Source organism: Rattus rattus, chromosome 2 (genome assembly GCF_011064425.1).
Source record: "Rattus rattus isolate New Zealand chromosome 2, Rrattus_CSIRO_v1, whole genome shotgun sequence".
NCBI classification, from domain to species: domain Eukaryota; kingdom Metazoa; phylum Chordata; class Mammalia; order Rodentia; family Muridae; genus Rattus; species Rattus rattus.
This window is the reverse complement of record NC_046155.1, coordinates 111,369,839-111,390,184: the sequence shown is the minus strand read 5'-3', so window position 1 is coordinate 111,390,184 and position 20,346 is coordinate 111,369,839.

The window sequence follows — 20,346 nt, the reverse complement described above, 5'->3', positions numbered from 1 at the left end:
AGAGGGAACAGATAGATCTTCTTAGGAAAGACAAATAGAATAGACAGCTATGGGTGGATGAGGGGCTGGAACTGGAGGAGTAAGTAGGGAGGAGGAGGGGAGAAGGGGAAGAGGGAAGGGATATGGGAAGAGACAGCAAAAATTAAGGGTCATTTAAGGGGTAGTATGGAAACCTAATACAGTAAAAGATTCCTAAAATGTATACATATAGGAAGGTGATATAAACAACATTGCCAAATAATGGGGAGACACAGTCTCATGTGGTCATTTCTTTTCACCAAATGAAGCTTCCAGTACTGGGGTTGGGTTACATCTAATTGAGTTGTTGGCCAAAGGGGGCCAAAGGCTGTTGACAAGACTCTAGGCACTGGTTTATTTTTAAGTTATTAATGAAAGATCAACACTTGACAATGTGTTAGGAAGCAGCTTGGAGATTTTCCATTGCAGTGCTTGACATATAACTCCTGTTACACTGATGAATTCCTTACCTACCATGGTATTGCTGATCATTCAGTATGCCATTTGCTGTATTTGATAGCCATATTTTTCCAAATTGTGCCTGGGAAATCGACAGCTGTGGGAAGAGTTCATTCCTTGCTGTCTTCAAATGTTCTCCATCAATGGGGTTATGTTCTGTGAAGACTTAGAAGAACACAAACCTAGACAACTGATTTTACATGTGAGAGTGACAAGATTTTAAGATAAGGAAGGATGATGTATAGGTGCAGATGGAACCCTGCAGGATTCAGTATATAACAAGAGAGATGAGATGTCCTTGCAAGTACACTGGAGCCTGACAGAGTTGGAGTGGGGGTAACCCTCAACTGTTAGAACGGAAACTTAGCCTTCTTTTCTATACAAAAACAAAATGAAACAAACAAACAAATCAAACAAATCAAACATTTGCAGTAAGTAGCTTTAAATAGTGCTTTTTACTGTTTATCATATAATAAACATTTTGTCCACATGAATTAGTTCAGAGAACTCCTTTTGGTTTCCTACTTGTTCATGTTCGTTTAAACACACTTTTGGTGCAGTTCACACTTTCAGTCTTTGTGTGTGTGTGTGTGTGTGTGTGTGTGTGTGTGTGCTTACGTGTGTGCATATATGTGTGTATGTGCACATGTGTGTGTGCGTGTAATGTGAGCTTGTGTGTGAACATGTGTACACACATGTGTGTATAGGCCAGGAGTTATTGTCAGGTATTGTCCTCAGCCCCTTTGCACCTTACTTTCTGAGTCTCTCTGCAAGACATGGGTTTGGCTAGATCATGTAGCCAGCAACTCCCAGATACAGTACTGTTTCTACCTCCCAAGCACTGATACTACATGCCCAGATATTTTCTATGTGTTCTGTGGCTCAAATGCAGATACCAATCCTTCCATGGCCAGCATCTCCCCAGTTCTCAGTCCTCTTATTGAAACAAGAAGAATTAGTAATGCTGTACTGATTGAAAAGACAATGGACTAGGCCTTGAGCCAGGTCTGTCCTATTATGCCATGTGTTCATTTAAGTATTTATCTGTTCAAAACTTAAAGCCAGTGAGATGGTGTTATCAGAGTGATTATTTGAAAATGATGTCCAACTAAATATGTAGCAGGCAAGCCTCTCTAGTTTGTAATTTATGTCAGAGGCCGCTGTGGTTATTTGTTTTAAACATATTTTTGAAACTCAACAGTAACTGTGCAGCCTTGATTTGACCAAACAAAGATACTTGAAGGACAAATATTTGACATCGCTTTGAATTCTCTAGGTTTTTCTTCTGTTTTTTTTAACTTTTTATTATATATTTCTTTACTTACATTTCAAAGGTTATTCCCCTTCCCAGTTTTCTGTCCATAAACCCCCATTCCCTCCCCTCCCCCTCCCCCTCCCCCATACAGGTATTCCCCCCATACATCCCCCTTATTGCCCTCCCCCATATTCCCCTGCATTGGGGGTCCAACCTTGGCAAGACCAAGGGCTTTCCCTTCCACTGGTGCCACACAAGGCTATTCTCTGCTACTTTTGCAGTTGGAGCCCTGGGTCAGTCCATGTATAGTCTTTCGGTAGTGGTTTAGTCCCTGGAAGCTCTGGTAGGTTGGCATTGTTGTTTTTATGGGGTTGCAAGCTCCTTCAACTCTTTCAACACTTCCTTTAATTCCCCCCAAGGGGGTCCTATTCTCAGTTCGGTGGTTTGCTGCTAGCACTGACCTCTGTATTGGATGTGCTCTGGATGTGTCTCTCAGGAGAGATCTATATCCAGTCCCTTTCCACATGCATTTTTTAGCTTCATCAATCTTATCTAGTTTTGGTGGCTTATCTATGGGCCACATATGTGTCAGGCTCTGAATGGCCATTCCTTGAGACACTGCTCTAAACTTTGCTTCCATATCCCCTCCTATGAATATTTTCCCTGTTTTAAGAAGGAATGGGAGCATCTGCATTTTGGTCATCCTTCTTGAGCTTCCTGTGGTCTGTGAATTGCATCTTGGGTAATTTGAGCATTTTGGCTAATATCCACTTATCAATGAGTGCATGTCAAGTGGGTTTTTCTGTGATTGAGTAACCTTACTCAGGATGATATTTTCTAGTTCATTCCATTTGCCTATGAATTTCATGAAGTCATTGTTTTTGATAGATGAGTAATATTCCATTATGTAGATGTACCACAATTTTTGGAATCCATTCCTCTGTTGAAGGGCATCTGGGTTCTTTTCAGCTTCTGGCTATTATAAATAAGCCTGAACATAGTGGAGCATGTGTCTTTGTTATATATTGGAGCATCTTTAGGGTATATGCCCACGAGAGATATAGCTGGGTCCTCAGGTAGTATAATGTCCAATTTTCTGAGGAACCTCCAGACTGATTTCCAGAGTGGTTATACCAGTTTGCAATCCCACCAACAATGGAGGAGTGTTACTCCTTCTCCACATCCTCGCCAGCATTTGCTGTCACCTGAGTTTTTTTATCTTAGCCATTCTGACTGGTGTGAGGTGGAATCTCAGGGTTGTTTTGATTTGCACTTCCCTGATGACTAAGGATGTTGAACATTTCGTTAGGTGCTTTTTGGCCATTCTATAATCTTCAGCTGAGAATGTTTTGTTTAGCTCTGTACCCCATTTCTTAATAGGGTGATTTGGCTCTCTGGAGTCTAACTTCTTGAGTTCTTTGTATATTTTGGATATTAGCCATCTATCAGATGTAGGATTGGTAAAGATCTTTCCCAATCTGTTGGCTGCCATTTTGTCCTATTGACAGTGTCTTTTGCTTTACAAAAGCTTTGTAGTTTTATGAGATCCCATTTGTCGATTCTTGATCTTAGAGCATAAGCCATTGGTGTTTTGTTCAGGAAATTTTCCCCAGTGCCCATGTGTTCGAGACTCTTCCCCACTTTTTCTTCTATTAGTTTGGGTGTATCTGGTTTGATGTGTAGGTCCTTGATCCACTTGGACTAAAGCTTTGTACAGGGTGATAAGAATGGATCGATTTGCATTCTTCTACATGCTGACCTCCAGTTGAACCAGCACCATTTGTTGAAAATGCTATCTTTCTTCCATTGGATGGTTTTAGCTCCTTTGTCAAAGATCAAGTGGCTGTAGGTGTGTGGGTTCATTTCTGGGTCTTCAATTCTGTTCCCTTAATCTACCTGCCTGTCTCTGTACCAATACCATACAGTTTTTATCACTATTACTCTGTGATACAGCTTGAGGTCAGGGCTGGTGATTCCCCAGAAGTTCTTTTATTGTTGAGTATAGTTTTCATTATCTTATTGGTCTGCCTTTATATGTTACTTGACCTTTTTCCCTTACTGCTTTTAATATTCTTTCCTTGTTTTGTGCATTTGATGTTTTAACTATTATTTGACGGGAGGAGTTTCCTTTCTGATCCAATCTATTTGGAGTTCTGTAGGCTTCTTTTATGTTTATGGGCATCTCTTTCTTTAGGTTAGGGAAGTTTTCTTCTATAATTTTGTTGAATATATTTACTGGCCCCTTAAGTTGGGAGTCTTCACTTTCTTCTACACCTATTATCCTTAGGTTTGATCTTCTGATTGTGTCCTTGATTTCCTGTATGTTTAGGGCTAGGAGCTTTTTGCGTTTTACATTGTCTTTGATCGTTGTGTTGATGTTTTCTATGGTATCTTCTGCCCCTGAGATTCTCTCTTCTATCTCTTGTATTCTGTTGGTGATGCTTGTGTCTATGGCTCCTTGTCTCTTCCTTTGGTTTTCTATGTCCAGGGTTGTCTCCCTTCATGTTTTCTTTATTGTTTCTATTTCCATTTTCAATTCCTCCACCTGTTTGGTTGTGTTTTCCTGTAACTCTTTCAGTGATTTTTGTGTTTCCTCTCTAAGGGATTCTACCTGTATACTTGTGCTTTCCTGCATTTCTCTAAGGGAGTTCTTTATGTCTTTCTTAAAGTCCTCCATCATTATCAAAAAATGTGATTTCAAATCTAGATCTTGCTTTTCTGATGTGTTTGGATATCCAGTATTTTCTTTGGTGGGAGTACCGGACTGATGATGCCATGTAGTCTTGGTTTCTGTTGCTTGGGTTCCTGTGCTTGCCTCTAGCCATTGGGTTGTCTCTGGTGTTTGATGTCTTGCTGTTTCTGGGAGTGACTTGGCCCTGCTGTAGGCCTCTGGGTCAGCACTCCTGTAGAAGTGTTTTCCCATTTTTTTTTCAGCCTTTCCTGAGAACAGGTGCTCTACTCTCAGCTGTGGCAGCGCTCCTGGAGACTGTCTTCCAGCTCTATACACAGGCAGGAATCAAAGGGTCCTGCCCCTGATTGCTCATGTAGGTCCTTGCACCCAGTGGGCACAGATGGCACCTTGTGATTCCCTCTTGGGTCTGGACTGTGGGCAGAGGGTAGTCTCCTCTGACTTCTCAGGAGTATCCACACTTTTGAGGGTCCAGCTCTCTCCCCCATGGGATTTGGGTGCAGGGAGCTGTTTTGCAGTATCAGTTCCATCCTGGAACCAGAACCGCGGGTACTGGCTGTCTGTTCTTATATCCCTCTGTCCAGAGGTACTGTGCAGTTTCCCCTTGGACCAGAGAGAGATATGGGCCGAAGTGTGCAGAGGTGGCAGTCTGTCCTTTGAATTCTCTAGGTTTAATAATAAAAAACAGGCCAACTTTTATTCCACTACATTGTAGTTTACATTTTTTCATTAATTAATTTATTCGTTTTGCTTGCCTGTTGCATCTCTCTTCCTGGTCCCCCCAGAACCCCCCGTCCCTGTCTCCCCTTTTTCTCTGAGAAGGGGAAGGACCCCATGGGTATCACCCCACCATGGCACATCAAGTCACTTGTTACTTATTACTTGTTCCTTCCACAACTTGCCTACCTCAGTCTCTGGCTTCTGATTTTTAAATGGTATGCATTTGATTTTCAATGTCTCATTTCCCCCACCCCTGCACAGGTTCATCCTCTCCCACTGAGGCAAGACAAGGGAGCCCAGTTAGGGGAATGGGATCCACAGGCGGCTAGGCAACAGCCTCAGGGACAGACTCCACTCCAGTGGTTGGAGGACTCACATGAAGACCAAACTTCACATCCATGACATATGTAGGTCCTGCTCATTCTTGCTCTTTGGTTGGTGAGTATTAAAGTTTTTAACTGTGCATCCCTTTCTTGCCAGCACCTAGGACACTTCACTGTCACCCTGGAATCTCACCAGGTCTCCATGATAGCATTTTCTGTGTTCCTAGAACAACACTTAATAGTTTTTAAAAATGTGTGTGTGTGTGTGTGTGTGTGTGTGTGTGTGTGTGTGTGTGTTCGCGCGCGTGCGGGCATGCACGCGTAAGCACATCAATCAGTATAGTTGCCTTTGAATGCCGTAAATGGCATCAGAGCACTTGGGGCTGGAGCTTTAGGAGGTCATGAGCCATCTGATATGGGTACTGAACTTCAGCTATTTGTACTCTTAAATGCTGAGTCATCTCTTCAGTTCTCAAATTGTATAGATTTCTTTCTATCATTGACAAGTACTTTTGACATGTTGTGCCCATGTTGAAGCTTTGCAGCAACACCTCTTTAATCCTTATCTTTAGTCTAGTTATAGGTGAGTGACTGGGAGCCAGGAAGTTACTTCTTGTTACTTATTACTTGTTCCCTCCACAACTTGCCTACCTCAGTCTCTGGCTTCTGATTTTTAAATGGTATGCATTTGATTTTCAATGCCTCACTTCCCCAACCCCTGCACAGGTTAAGAGTGCCTGCTTCTCACACACCTCTGTTATCTGGCTCCCTGTTGTCTCTTCAGCTTTATTTAGAGATAATCCCCAGCCCTTGGGAGACCACACTGAAACTCTGCCTTTAATTCCCCAGACTCATAGACTCTCTCCTGGCAACTCTTGAAGACCACTTTAGATATTCTTAGGAAGTATTTCTTAAGCCTTTTCTTCCCCCAAATCCATGCGAACACTAAGCAAGCCCTTTTGTGCTCCCATAATGTCTTGACTTAACGTATATCTAGAACCTAATATACTCAATTGAAGAATTCTGTGTACATGCTTGTCCCCCTCCAAACTATCCTGGATATATTTAGAGGGATTTTATTCTCATCTTTAGGCCCCTAATAGCCAGCACTATGCCTGGAAGAGACTGAAAGCTCAAGATGTATTTCAGAATGATTTAGAACAACTGAAACATGGCAAAATCCTAAGACTTTAAAATCTCCCCAAATCATTCATCATTTGCATGGTCCTCTCTACCCTGAGTGCCCCAGCCCTTTCCTGAAGTGTGTTTCTCTTCCAAACTAGTCAGCAGTAGAGAGTGCAGTGTGTAGCGATCCTCACCTTGCTTCTCGCCTTCCTGCAGAATTAGCCTTTTGTATTCATGAACATTGATGTCATTGGTTGTTGTTGTTGACATTTCCAGTCATGCCTACAAATGTATTTTCTCAACTGATGAACAATGTCACATCATACTTTAATAAACAAATGATCAAGATGTATGAGAGTCCTGTCTCCGTGAACAGCTAATCATACTCAATATTTTAGTACTGATTAATATCTTGGATGATGCCATCTGCCTAGTCTAACAGTACTTAGGTTGGTTGAGTAAAAGAATCATAGAGGAGGTATGTATGGGTGCATAAGAGAAGGTTTCTCCATGCTCATGGAGTCCTGTCCCAGAAATAGTCTACTTAAACAGAGACAGTCTACCTTTAGCAATAGGCTCTGTGGAAATGTCCTGAGCAAAAGATCCATGATTTCTCTTAGTCCAAATTGTATCTAAGTTTTGTTAGTCTAGTGCCAACCACTCTGAAATTTGCCTATTTGTTTTTAATTCAGTCTGGACAAATGTCTACATTCAAGAAGTTTTCATCCCAAATGAAATATGATATGGCCAAATAAGGCACCTTCCAAAAGGTATTTGCTGCCCAAATCATTGTTAGGTGAAATGAGTTTGACAAGTATCTCAAGGAGGCATATCTGAGCCTATCAGGTTCCTCCCTGTTCCCAAGCCTAGAATAGATTGTGGTAGACTTATGGGAATCTGCAGACTTCCTGCAGCCCACTGGTCTTCCCTGTTCTCATTGTTATGTTTGCTTTGCTGTATTTTGCTATTGGAACTCTGTGCACTGAGCAACATCTAGCTTGTGTGTGCATGTGGATGTGTTTGCTCTTTTCTGTTCCACAGTGAAGGACTATTTATATACTAATCTTCAGCATGCTTGAAACTAGAAATAAACATGAGCCCTGGGGCCTCAGTTGCAAAGGCTGCTGCTTCCTGTGGTCAGAAGCTATAGAAATTCTTATGATCCTGAGCCAGAAAGAGAGGTCTCATGTTTGTAGTATGCTCAGGGACAGCGAGGAGCCCCGTGGCATGGGCAGGGAACAATTTTCCAGATAACCATCATGACTGGCCTCCACTAATCCCAAAGCAAAGACATGTTTGTCATTTTGTTGTCAGACAACCTAGGTTCCTGGTTCTGCCATTTACTTTCTAGTGTCTATTGCAAAATTTTCAAACTCCAGTTTCTACATCTCTAATGAGATCAATAATACTTTCAGGTCAATGCAACTGGAAAATAAGTAGATAAAGATAAACACTTAGTCGGGTACTGGCACATAGTGGGTACTTAAAGTATCATCTATGTTGTTGGCTCTGCCATTTCTGATGTCAAGTTTCTCCTTAGCATCAACTATTTTTCTTTCCAATATTCTTGACTAATGAGTTGACTACTATTATTTGTAAAAATAATGCTAATTTATTGACCAAGGGTTAGCATTTTCAGACAAACAAGCAAGCAACTAAACAAACAAACAAACCAAAAACCTTTCCCATAGTAAATTGTTATAAATCATCTTTCAGCATATTGCGATACATGGCAAATGCAAGCTTAGTAGTTTTAACATTCTATTTCCCCCTTGCATCAATATTTGTGCTTGACCCAGAGTCCTACATTTTATTTAGGTTTAGCTTCATTGACTCTGATCTTTCTTTTAACAATGGAGAATGTAAGGTGATTTTCCCTCACCTTACCTTTTATACTTGTGTAATAGATATGTAAGTATTTATCCGTGGGTGAATAGTAAGGAAAGCAAAATGCCCACGAAGTTACAGGAATGAAGCACACATCCAGTAAATGAGAGCTAAAATTATTATTAATGATTTTTTCCTTTGGCCAATTGACTAGACTCAGTTTTACTTCTTAGGTTTAGACTAGTGAAGTGTTGGAAACATTTGTGTACTTCTTTGTTGATTCATTAGGAATGAGCTTATAGATTGTGATATGGATCAGACAAGGGAAAATAACCCTTCGAAGTCAGAAGGTTGAAGTAGACTAGAGAAGGGAGAGTGGCAGAGGGGATGGACTTGACTTTTCAGGGTCCTGTTTTCTTCCAGGGATGCACATTTCGTATGTGACCTGGGTATTGTTTCTAGCTGCCTAAATTAGACAGCTCAGGTTACTCTGTCACTGGCATCTAAACAAAATGAATGTCATTAGCATCTGTGAGTAGTTAGCAATTAATTTAAAGTTTTATTTAAATATTTTCTCCAATATTAACAGAAGTGTGAATAATTCACAGAAATGTTCACAAAATATTTCTTTAATAACTGTGCTTTTCTTGGTTTCAACATTAAATATGTGCATTTCTTGTCTGTTCTATGCATTTTCCTTACCTTTCCCAAACTATTTGCTTTTTGCTCCTAATTTTTAGCATAAATCTAACCAGAATCAGATAGAAAAAACTATGTCACAGGCTGAATGCTGCATGGCCTTGAAATTTTCTCTGCCACGATATCTTATCACCTTTAAATTCAGCCCCATACAAAGTCTCAGGGCAGAGACAAAATGTAGAGAAGTTCTTTACCAGAATGTAACATGCATAGCCTCCTTTCCTATACCCAAAACTTTATGAACACAACATTGTTATATGAATTCTTCTCTGCAGTTTGGTCTTCTGAGTACCTATAAGAATCAGCCATTAGGGGCAGTCGAGCTGCAGGAGCCCTGTGGTCCAGACTGCGCCCGGATCTGAACAGACCCGGTCAAACAGCTCCCTGCACCCAAATCACATGGGAGGGAGAGCTAGACTTTCAGAGGGGCAGATACATCTGGGGAACCAAAGGAGACTACTCTCTGCCCACATTTCTGACTCAAGAGGAAAACACCTAGCACCATCAGGGTCTCTTGCGCACAGGGACCCAGAAGTAGAAACAAGCCCTTCTGGTTGCTGCCCTCACAGAGAGCTGAAACCCAGCCCCGAGGAATGACTTCAGGCCCGAGACCAGAGGTAAGACCAACTTTTCTTCTCCAAGTGACCTGCCTGGTGGACTCAGGACACACAAAGGCAAAATTCCTCTGGGACTGGACACTTCTGGTTTTTAGATGGTGCCCGAACCTCCCTGATCCCAGCCCACAGTTCCCTGCTCCTAATCCCTGTGGGAGAGAGACCTGATCACCCAGAAGTGTGGGCAATCCTGAAACTGCAGGGCAATAGAGACCACCACTTCTGCCCACCTTTGACCACATCCCTGGCCCAAGAGGAAACTGTATAGGGCCTCTGGGAACAGGAAGATGGGGTAGTCGAGCTGCAGGAGCCCTGTGGACCAGACTGCACCCGGATCTGAACAGACCCGGTCAAATAGCTCCCTGAACCAAAAATCACATGGGATGGAGAGCTAGACCTTCAGAGGGGCAGACATGCCTGGGAAACCAGAGGAGACTACTCTCTGCCCACATTTCTGACTCTAGAGGAAAACATCTAGCGTCATCTGGGCCCCCTGTGCACAGAGACATAGAAGTAGGGGCAGGCCCTTCTGGTTGGTGCCCTCACAGAGGACTGAAACGCAGCCCCGAGGAGCGACTTCAGGCCTGAGACCAGAGGTAAGACCAACTTTTCTGCTCCAAGTGACTTTCCTGGTAGACACAGGACACACTCCCACAGGAACAACTGAAAGTCAGCAGACAGGAACGACAACAAACCAGAAAGCAGAACACTTAGTTCCCATAACTGGCTGAAAGAAAACAGGAAAACAGGTCTACAGCACTCCTGAAATACAGGCCTATAGGACAGTCAAGCCACTGTCAGAAATAGCAGAACAAGGTAACACCAGAGACAACCTGATGGCAAGAGGCAAGCACAGGAACCCAAGCAACAGAAACCAAGACTACATGGCATCATCAGAGCCCAATTCTCCCACGAAAGCAAACACTTAATATCCAAACATGCCAGAAAAGCAAGATCTAGATTTAAATCACATTTGATCATGATGATGGAGGACTTTAGGAAAGGCATAATGAACTCCCTTAGAGAAATTCAGGAAAACACAAGTAAACAAGTAGAAGCCCTTAGAGAGGAAACACAAATATCCCTGAAAGAATTCCAGGAAAACACAATCAAACAGGTGAAGGAATTGAAAATGGAAATAGAAACAATAAAGAAAGCACAAACAGAGACAACCCTGAAGATAGAAAACCAAAGGAAGAGACAAGGAGCCACAGATAAAAGCATCACCAACAGAATACAAGAGATAGAAGATAGAAGCTCTGGAGCAGAAGTTTCTACAGAAATCATCGACACAACTGTCAAAGACAATGTAAAACAGAAAAAGCTACTGGCCCAAAACATACAGGAAATCCAGGACACAATGAGAAGATCAAACCTAAGGATAATAGGTATAGAAGAAAGTAAAGACTCCCAACTCAAAGGACCAGTAAATATCTTCAACAAAATCATAGAAGAAAACTTCCCTAACCTAAAGAAAGAGATGCCCATAAACATACAAGAAGCCTACAGAACTCCAAATAGATTGGACCAAAAAAGAAACTCCTCCCATCACATAATAGTCAAAATATCAAATGCACAAAACAAAGAAAGAATATTAAAAGCAGTAAGGGAAAAATGTCAAGTAACATATAAAGGCAGACCTATCAGAATTACACCAGACTTCTCACCAGAGACTATGAAAACCGGAAGATCCTGGACAGATGTCATACAGACCCTTAGAGAACACAAATGGCAGTCCAGGTTACTATATCCAGCAAAACTCTCAATTAACACAGATGGAGAAATCAAGATATTCCATGACAAAACCAAATTTGCACAATATCTCTCTACAAATCTAGTCTACAAAGGATAATAAATAGTAAAGCTTGACCCAAGGAGACAAGCTACACCCTAGAAAAAGCAAGAAAGTAATTGTCTTGCAACAAAACAAAGAGAAGAGAAGCACACAAACATAATCTCACATCTAAATATGGAGAAAACAGGAAGCAACAATCACTATTCCTTAATATCTCTGAACATCAATGGACCCAATTGCCCAATAAAAACACAGATTAACAAACTGGATATGCAATGAGAACCCAGCATTTTGCTGCTTACAGGAAACACACCTCAGAGACAAAGACACACACTACCTCAGAGTAAAAGGCTAGAAAACAACTTTCCAAGGAAATGGTCTGAAGAAGCAAGATGGAGTAGCTATTCTAATATCAAATAAAATTGATTTTCAACTAAAAGTCATGAAAAAAGACAAGGAAGGACACTTGATATTCATCAAAGGAAAAATTGACTAAGGTGAACTCTCAATCTTAAATATCTATGCTCCAAACACAAGGACACCCACATACATAAAAGAAACCTTACTAAAGCTCAAAGCACACATTACCTCACACAATAATAGTAGGAGATTTCAACACTCTCATCAATGGACAGACCATGGAAACAGAAATTAAACAGAGACATAGACAGACTAACAGAAGTTATGAACCAAATGGACTTAACAGTTATTTATAGAACATTCTATCCTAAAACAAAAGGATATGCTTTCTTCTTACCACCTCATGGTACTTTTTCCAAAGTTGACCAAATAATCAGGCACAAAGCAGGCCTCAACAGATACAGAAAGATAGAAATAATCCCATGTGTCCTATCAGACCATCATGGGCTAAAACTGGTCCTCAATAACAATAAGGAAAGAACGCCCACATATACGTGGAAATTGAACAATGCTCTACTCAATGATAACCTGGTCATGGAAGAAATAAAGAAAGAAATTAAAGACTTCTTAGAATTTAATGAAAATGAAGGTACAACATACCCAAACTTATGGGACACAATGAAAGCTATGTTAAGAGGAAAACTCATAGCTCTTAGTACCTGCAGAAAAAAATAGGAGAGAGCATATATCAGCAGCTTGACAGCATACCTAAAAGCTCTAGAACAAAAAGAAGCAAATATACCCAGAAGGAGTAGAAGGCAGGAAATAATCAAACTCAGAGCTGAAATCAACCAAGTAGAAACAAAAAGGACTCTACAAAGAATCAACAGAACCAAAAGCTGGTTATTTGAGAAAATGAACCAGATAGATAAACCCTTAGCCAGACTAACCAGAGGACACAGAGAGTGTGTCCAAATTAACAAAATCAGAAATGAAAAGGGAGGCATAACAACATAATCAGAGCAAATTCAAAAAATCATCAGATCCTAGTACAAAAGCCCATATTCAAGAAAACTGGAAAATTTGGAGAAATGGACAATTTCCTAGAGAAATACCAGGTACCAACGTTAGATCAGGAACAGATAAACCATTAAAAAACCCCATAACTCCTAAAGAAATAGAGGCAGTCAATAAAAGTCTCCCAAACAAAAAGAGCCCAGGTCCAGATTGGTTCAGTGCAGAATTCTATCAAACCTTCATAGAAGACCTCATATCAATACTATCCAAACTATTCCACAAAATTGAAACAGATGGAGCGTTACCGAATTTATTCTATGAAGCCAAAATTACTCTTATACCTAAACCACACAAAGACTGAACAAAGAAAGAGAATTTCAGACCAATTTCCCTTATGAATATCGACACAAAGATACTCAATAAAGTTCTTGCAAACCGAATCCAAGAGCACACCAAAACCATCATCCATCATGATCAAGTAGGGTTCATTCCAGGGATGCAGGGATGGTTTAACATACGGAAAACCATCAACATAATCCACTATATAAACAAACTGAAAGAAAAAAACCACATGGTCATTTCATTAGATGCTGAGAAAGCATTTTCAAAATTCAACACCCCGTCATTAAAAGTCTTGGAAAAACAGGAATTCAAGGCCCATACCTAAACGTAGTAAAAGCCATATACAGCAAATCAGTAGCAAACATTAAACTAAATGGAGAGAAACTTGAAAGCAATTCCACTAAAATCAGGGACTAAACAAGGCTGTCCACTCTCTCCCTACTTATTCAATATAGTTCTGAAAGTCCTAGCCAGAGCAATAAGAAAACAAAAGGGGATCAAAGCGATACAGATTGGAAAGGAAGAAGTCAAAATATCACTATTTGCAGAAGATATGATAGTATATTTAAGTGATCCCAAAAGTTCCACCAGACAACTACTAAATCTGATAAACACCTTCAGCAAAGTGGCTTGGTATAAAATTAACTCAAATAAATCAGTAGCCTTCCTCTACACAAAAGAGAAGCAAGCTGAGAAAGAAATTAGGGAAACGACACCCTTCATAATAGCCCCAAATAATATAAAATACCTCGATGTGACCTTAACCAAGCAAGTGAAAGATCTGTATGATAAGAACTGCAAGCGTCTGAAAAAAGAAATTGTAGAAGATCTTAGAAGATGGAAAGATCTTCTATGCTCATGGATTGGCAGGATTAATATAGTAAAAATGGCCATTATATCAAAAGTGATCTACAGATTTAATGCAATCCCCATCAAAATTCCAATCCAATTCTTCATAGAGTTAGACAGAACAATTTCCAAATTCATCTGGAATAACAAAAAAAACCCAGGATAGCTAAAACTATTCTCAATAATAAAAGGACTTTCGAGGGAATCACTATCCCTGAACTCAAGCAGTATTACAGAGCAATAATGATTAAAACTGTATGGTACTGGTACAGAGACAGACAGATAGACCAGTGGACTAGAGTTGAAAACCCAGAAGTGAACCCACACACCTATAGTCACTTGATTTTTGACAAAGGAGCCAAAACCATCCAATGGAAAAAAGATAGCATTTTCAGCAAATGGTTCTGGTTCAACTAGAGGTCAGCATGTAGAAGAATGCAAATCGATCCATTCTTATCACCATGTAGAAAACTTAAGTCCAAGTGGATCAAGGACCTCCACATCAAACCAGATACACTCAAAGTAATAGAAGAAAAAATGGGGAAGAGTCTCGAACACATGGGTACTGGAGAAAATTTCCTGAACAAAACACCAATGGCTTATGCTCTAAGATCAAGAATCGACAAATGGGATCTCATAAAACTACAAAGCTTCTATAAGGCAAAGGACACTGTTGTTAGGACAAAATATCAACTAACAGATTGGGAAAAAAATCTTTACCAATCCTACAACTGATAGATGGCTAATATCCAAAATATACAAAGAACTCACAAAGTTAGACTGCAGGGAGACAAATAACCCTATTAAAAACTGGGGTTCAGAGCTAAACAAAGAATTCACAGCTGAGGAATGCCGAATGGCTGAGAAACACCTAAAGAAATGTTCAACATCTTTAGTCATAAGGGAAATGCAAATCAAATCAACCCTGAGATTTCAACTCACACCAGTGTGAATGGCTAAGATCAAAAACCCAGGTGTCAGCAAATGCTGACGAGGATGCGGAGAAAGAGGAAGACTCCTCTATTCTTGGTGGGTTTGCAGACTGGTACAACCATTCTGGAAATCAGTCTGGAGGTTCCTCAGAAAATTGGACCTTGAACTACCTGAGGACCCAGCTATATCTCTCTTGGGCACATACCCAAAAGATACTCCAATATACAACAAAGACACATGCTCCACTATGTTCATAGCAGCCTTATTTGTAATAGCCAGAAGCTGAAAAGAACCCAGATGCCCTTCAACAGAAGAATGGACACAAAAGTGTGGTAAATCTACACAATGACTCAGCTATCAAAAACAATGACTTCATGAAATTCATAGGCAAATGGATGAAACTGGAAAATATCATCCTGAGTGAGGTAACCCAATCACAGAAAAACACACATGGTATGCACTCATTGATAAGTGGATATTAGCCCAAATGCTTGAATTACCCTAGATGCACAGAACACATGAAATTCAAGAAGGATGACCAAAATGTGGATGCTTCACTTCACTCCTTCTTTAAAAGGGGAACAAGAATACCCTTAGAAGGGGACAAGGAGGCAAAGTTTAGAACAGAGTCTGAAAATTCGCCCATTTAGGGCCTGCCCCACATGTGGCCCATACATGTACAGCCACCAAACTATATAAGATGGATGAAGCAAAGAAGTGCAGGCTGACAGGAACCTAATGTAGATCTCTCCTGAGAGACACACCCAGAATACAGTAAATACATAAGTGAATGCCAGCAGCAAACCACTGAACTGAGAATGGGACCACTGTTGAAGGTATCAGAGAAAGGACTGAAAGAGCTTGAAGGGGCTTGAGACCCCATATGAACAACAATGCCAACCAACCAGAGCTTTCAGGGACTAAGCCACTACCCAAAGACTATACATGGACTGACCCTGGACTCCAACTGCATACGTAGCAATGCATAGCCTAGTAAGAGCACCAGTGGAAGGGGAAGCCCTTGGTCCTGCCAAGACTGAACCCCCAGTGAACGGGATTGTTTGGGGGGGCAGTAATTGGGGGAGGATGGGGATGGGGACACCCATATAGAAGGGGAGGGGAGGGGTTAGGGGGATGTTGGCCCCGGGAACCGGGAAAGAGAATAACATTTGAAATGTAAATAAGAAATACCCAATTTAATAAAGATGGAAAAAAAAAAAAGAATCAGCCATTAATCTCTGCTCATAGCTTTCTAGATTTTTGATAGCCGACTTCAAATTTCTCCACACCACTTTTGCAGACCAGTTCCAAAGGTGCAAGCATCAAGCATCATAGTATTAGGCATAGGCACAATTTTACACCATTCTCTAGAACCAATTTTGTATGACTGTGACAAAGATATGTGGCAGAGATAAGTTAAAAGGAGGAAAGATTTATGCTGGCTTTTGGGCTCCCATGTTTCAGTGATGGATGGGTAACAGTAAAGCAGAACAGTTCACATGGTGATCTTCAGGAGATAGATACAAAAATGCCTCTGCTATTGTCTTCCTGCTCTTTTTCTTTTATTCTCTCTGGACCTCCAGTCTGTGGAATAGGGCAACTATTCCATCCAGAATAATCCTTCCCTTAGTCTATGCTCTCAGCAAACATCAGAGATGTACTTTACCCATCTTCTAGCTGCTGCTCAATCTACTCAGGTTGACAGTCAAGATCCATCACCACAAGTCTGATGGAGAGTGGACAGCCATATAAGAATGTGATTTAAACAGCCAAGAGCCATAAATAATAGGAAACAGTGAAAGTCTTATTCATTTGGTCTACTTTTAGCCTTTCTACAACAGTCTTTTCCTCAGGTATAAACCAAGACATCTAATATATAAGAGGATTCAGAGAAAAATGAGACTGTAATGAAAGACATTTTAAAACTGATAACTTGTTTGACAGGAGGGGAATTGTAGTTTCTATTACATATTTCTGGGAGAGAGATGTGGGAGGAAAAGTGGGGAGCAGGAGAGAGGACCATACTGGAAATACCTTCTAACTTTAGAAGCCCTAATCTTCCTTAGCTTAAAGTACTCAAAATGCCAAAGCCTCATACCTCAGAATATCATATACTGTACCCCAGTAGCAGTGATCACACATAGAATAATGGATTCTGATTTAATATTAATATGGAGTTGACCTTTTTAAAATCACTCAGCTGGGGCTTGATTCTTCATTTTTCAGTTGTACGTAAGGAGATAGGATAAGCTGGAAGTGAACAGTATGTGACTAAGGCAAATACAGTAAGTGGTAGGGCATTTATATACCAGTTTTCTTCATTCAAAAAGCATCATTGAAAGAGGTAAATAAGACAATTAAAATTCACAACAGAACCACCAAAATATTATGAGAACATCTAAAACTTACTGTAACCCAAATGACCCTAGTCCCATCAACCTGAAGGAATGAATAAACTTTTATTAATGCTCAGTCTTTCGGTCTCACGGCCTCATCTGAAGAACCTCTTTCTCAAATATTTTTTTCGGTCATTTATTAGAACTCTTGTCTCATTTTCATTAGGAAATCTGACATCGACTTCTCTGCCTCCTTCTTAATATCCACTGCCACAGGTACATTCTGTTCTCACACGGCTAATGCTGTTGTGCCAACTCGGCTTTACTGTTTGATTCTCCACCTCCAAGCGTCAAATCCATGCTTCATCGATGTCTCCCCATCCCAGCATCGCACCCATCATTGTGATGCACATGATCAGAAAGAGAGGCATCATAACTCCACTCCTTCTTACTGTCACCACCCTCTGGAAGACACTGATGATAGACATTTTAAAAGATGTTCAGACAAGACAAAATAGAACACTGGACCCTGAACTAATCCTTGTCCTACCTGTCCTACCTTCCACTACTCTGATTCTACTAATCTACCCATCTGTCTATCGCCACAGTCTGCAAAAACTACATCCTTGTTTCCAACTATACTCATAAAACTTCCTTTTCTCCTCTTTCCATGTGTTTCTTTAGCCCTTGTAAATTCTCTATAACTCAAAATGCTCTTAATATTAAACATATATTTAAGGTATTTTACTCCATGTTTTAGATATACTTTCTCATAGCTTTACAACAGCAATCTAAGGCAAGTACTATACTAATACTTATAGTACAACTGGGAAATAGGCATGAAGGTGTGAGAGCATTTGCTCATGTCAGGATGGGTGATTGATGACAGAGCCACGATTTGAACCTGAATTTCATACTTAACTCTTTAAGTCTAGAGCCCCTAACTTATATATAATTTTGCTTCTTTAAGAAAAATCAACTATATGAACAACAATGCCAACCAACCAGAGCTTCCAGGGACTAAGCCACTACCCAAAGACTATACATGGACTGACCCTGGACTCTAACCTCATAGGTAGCAATGAATAGCCTAGTAAGAGCACCAGTGGAAGGGGAAGCCCTTGGTCCTACTAAGACTGAACCACCAGTGAACATGATTGTTGGGGGGAGGGCGGTAATGCGGGGAGGATGGGGAGGGGAACACCCATATAGAAGGGGAGGGGGAGGTGTTAGGGGGATGTTGGCCCAGAAACCGGGAAATGGAATAACAATCGAAATGTAAATAAGAAACACTCAAGTTAATAAAGAAAAAAAGAAAAAAAAAGAAAAATCAACTATTAAACTGAAGGATAACTATAGTTTTTTCTTTACTTTCCCCTAAACTCTGGGTTCAGTTAACTTAATCTGATGAAATTCACTTAATAGGCATTTATTAAGCACTCTTGTGGTCTTAACTTTTCTTTTTGAGGCAGGACCTGATTGTTAGGCTTCTTCAGAGCCCTAGATCCCACTAGTACATAAAGCTTGTAGTGTCTTGAGTTATCGGTGGCAAAAACATTAGGTACATTAGATCAGAAAGCAAGAAAGAAGAAAGAAGTTAAAGAGATGTGAAAATACTAGATCAATCACTATTCCCCTGGCACTTCTTTTCTCCCAGTCATCTAGCTCTCTCTCTTTTTTAAAATAAGGGTTCATTCCATTTTCTTAGAGGAGAGAAGTATGCTTTTTACTTATCTATATTTTGCTATTGTTTTAAATTCAACAGGGTGTTGGATTCCAAGCTGTCTGCATAAACTCCTGCAAGCACCAACAGCATCGTCTGGCTCAGGTGAATCACTGCTTTTAATCCTGAACTCGGGTTGATTAATGTACCTGTGCTTGTGGGGACATGCTTGACATCCAGAGAAAAACAGCTTACTCCGTGTAGAAGAATGACCTCAGAGACTATCCTTGTACTTCATGGGATTTACGGGCTGTGGAAGCAATGGCAATTCTTGTTCTGAGGAATTACGGCCATCTCTAAGAAAAGACTTACCCCAATGTCCGTAGGATGCTCCACATACACACTCTTCCTCCTTTCCTGCATGATTTCTAGATTTAATTTAACACCCGACAGAGTTAAAAGGACCTGGTTACTGTTAAAGGATATATCATGAAGATCTTTGGGTGGGTTGTAAGAAAATCTAGTGTTTTCACGGCAAACACAGAACTAAGGAGAGACCAGATGTTTCTGTCTGTCCCCCAAATGAAGCTGTAGCTGTAGATTTATCAAGAAGGTCATAACGGTCTCTTAATTCTGAAGTTTCCTTCCAAAGTTCTGTTGCTACTTTTTTCCCCCTCTGTTTCGTTTTTTATTTTTTTTTTATTAACTTGAATATTTCTTATATACATTTGAGTGTTATTCCTTTTCAGTTTCGGGCAAACATCCTTCCCCCTCCCGTTATGGTGTTCCCCTCCCATTTGCACTTCCTCCCCCAACCTAGTTCACTGGGGGTCAGTCTTAACAGGACAGGGGTCTTACTAGGATATTCATTGCTACCTATGAGGTCAGAGTCAGGGTCAGTCCATGTATAGTCTTTAGGTATGGCTTAATCCCTAACGCATTGTTGTACATATGGGGTCTCGAAGCCTTCAATCTCTTCAGTTCTTTCTCTGATTCCTTCAGCGGGGGTCCTATTCCCAGTTCAGTGGTTTGCTGCTGGCAATCGCCTCTGTATTTGCTGTATTCTGGCTGTGTCTCTCAGGAGCGATCTACACTTCTGCACTTCTTTGCTTCATCCATCTTATCTAATTGGGTGGCTGTATATATATGGGCCACATGTGGGGCAGGCTCTGAATGGGTGTCCCTTCAGTCTCTGTTTTAATCTTTGCCTCTCTCTTCCCTGCCAAGGGTATTCTTGTTCCCCTTTTAAAGAAGGAGTGAAGCCTTCACATTTTGATCATCCGTCTTGAGTTTCATTTGTTCTAGGCATCTAGGGTAATTCA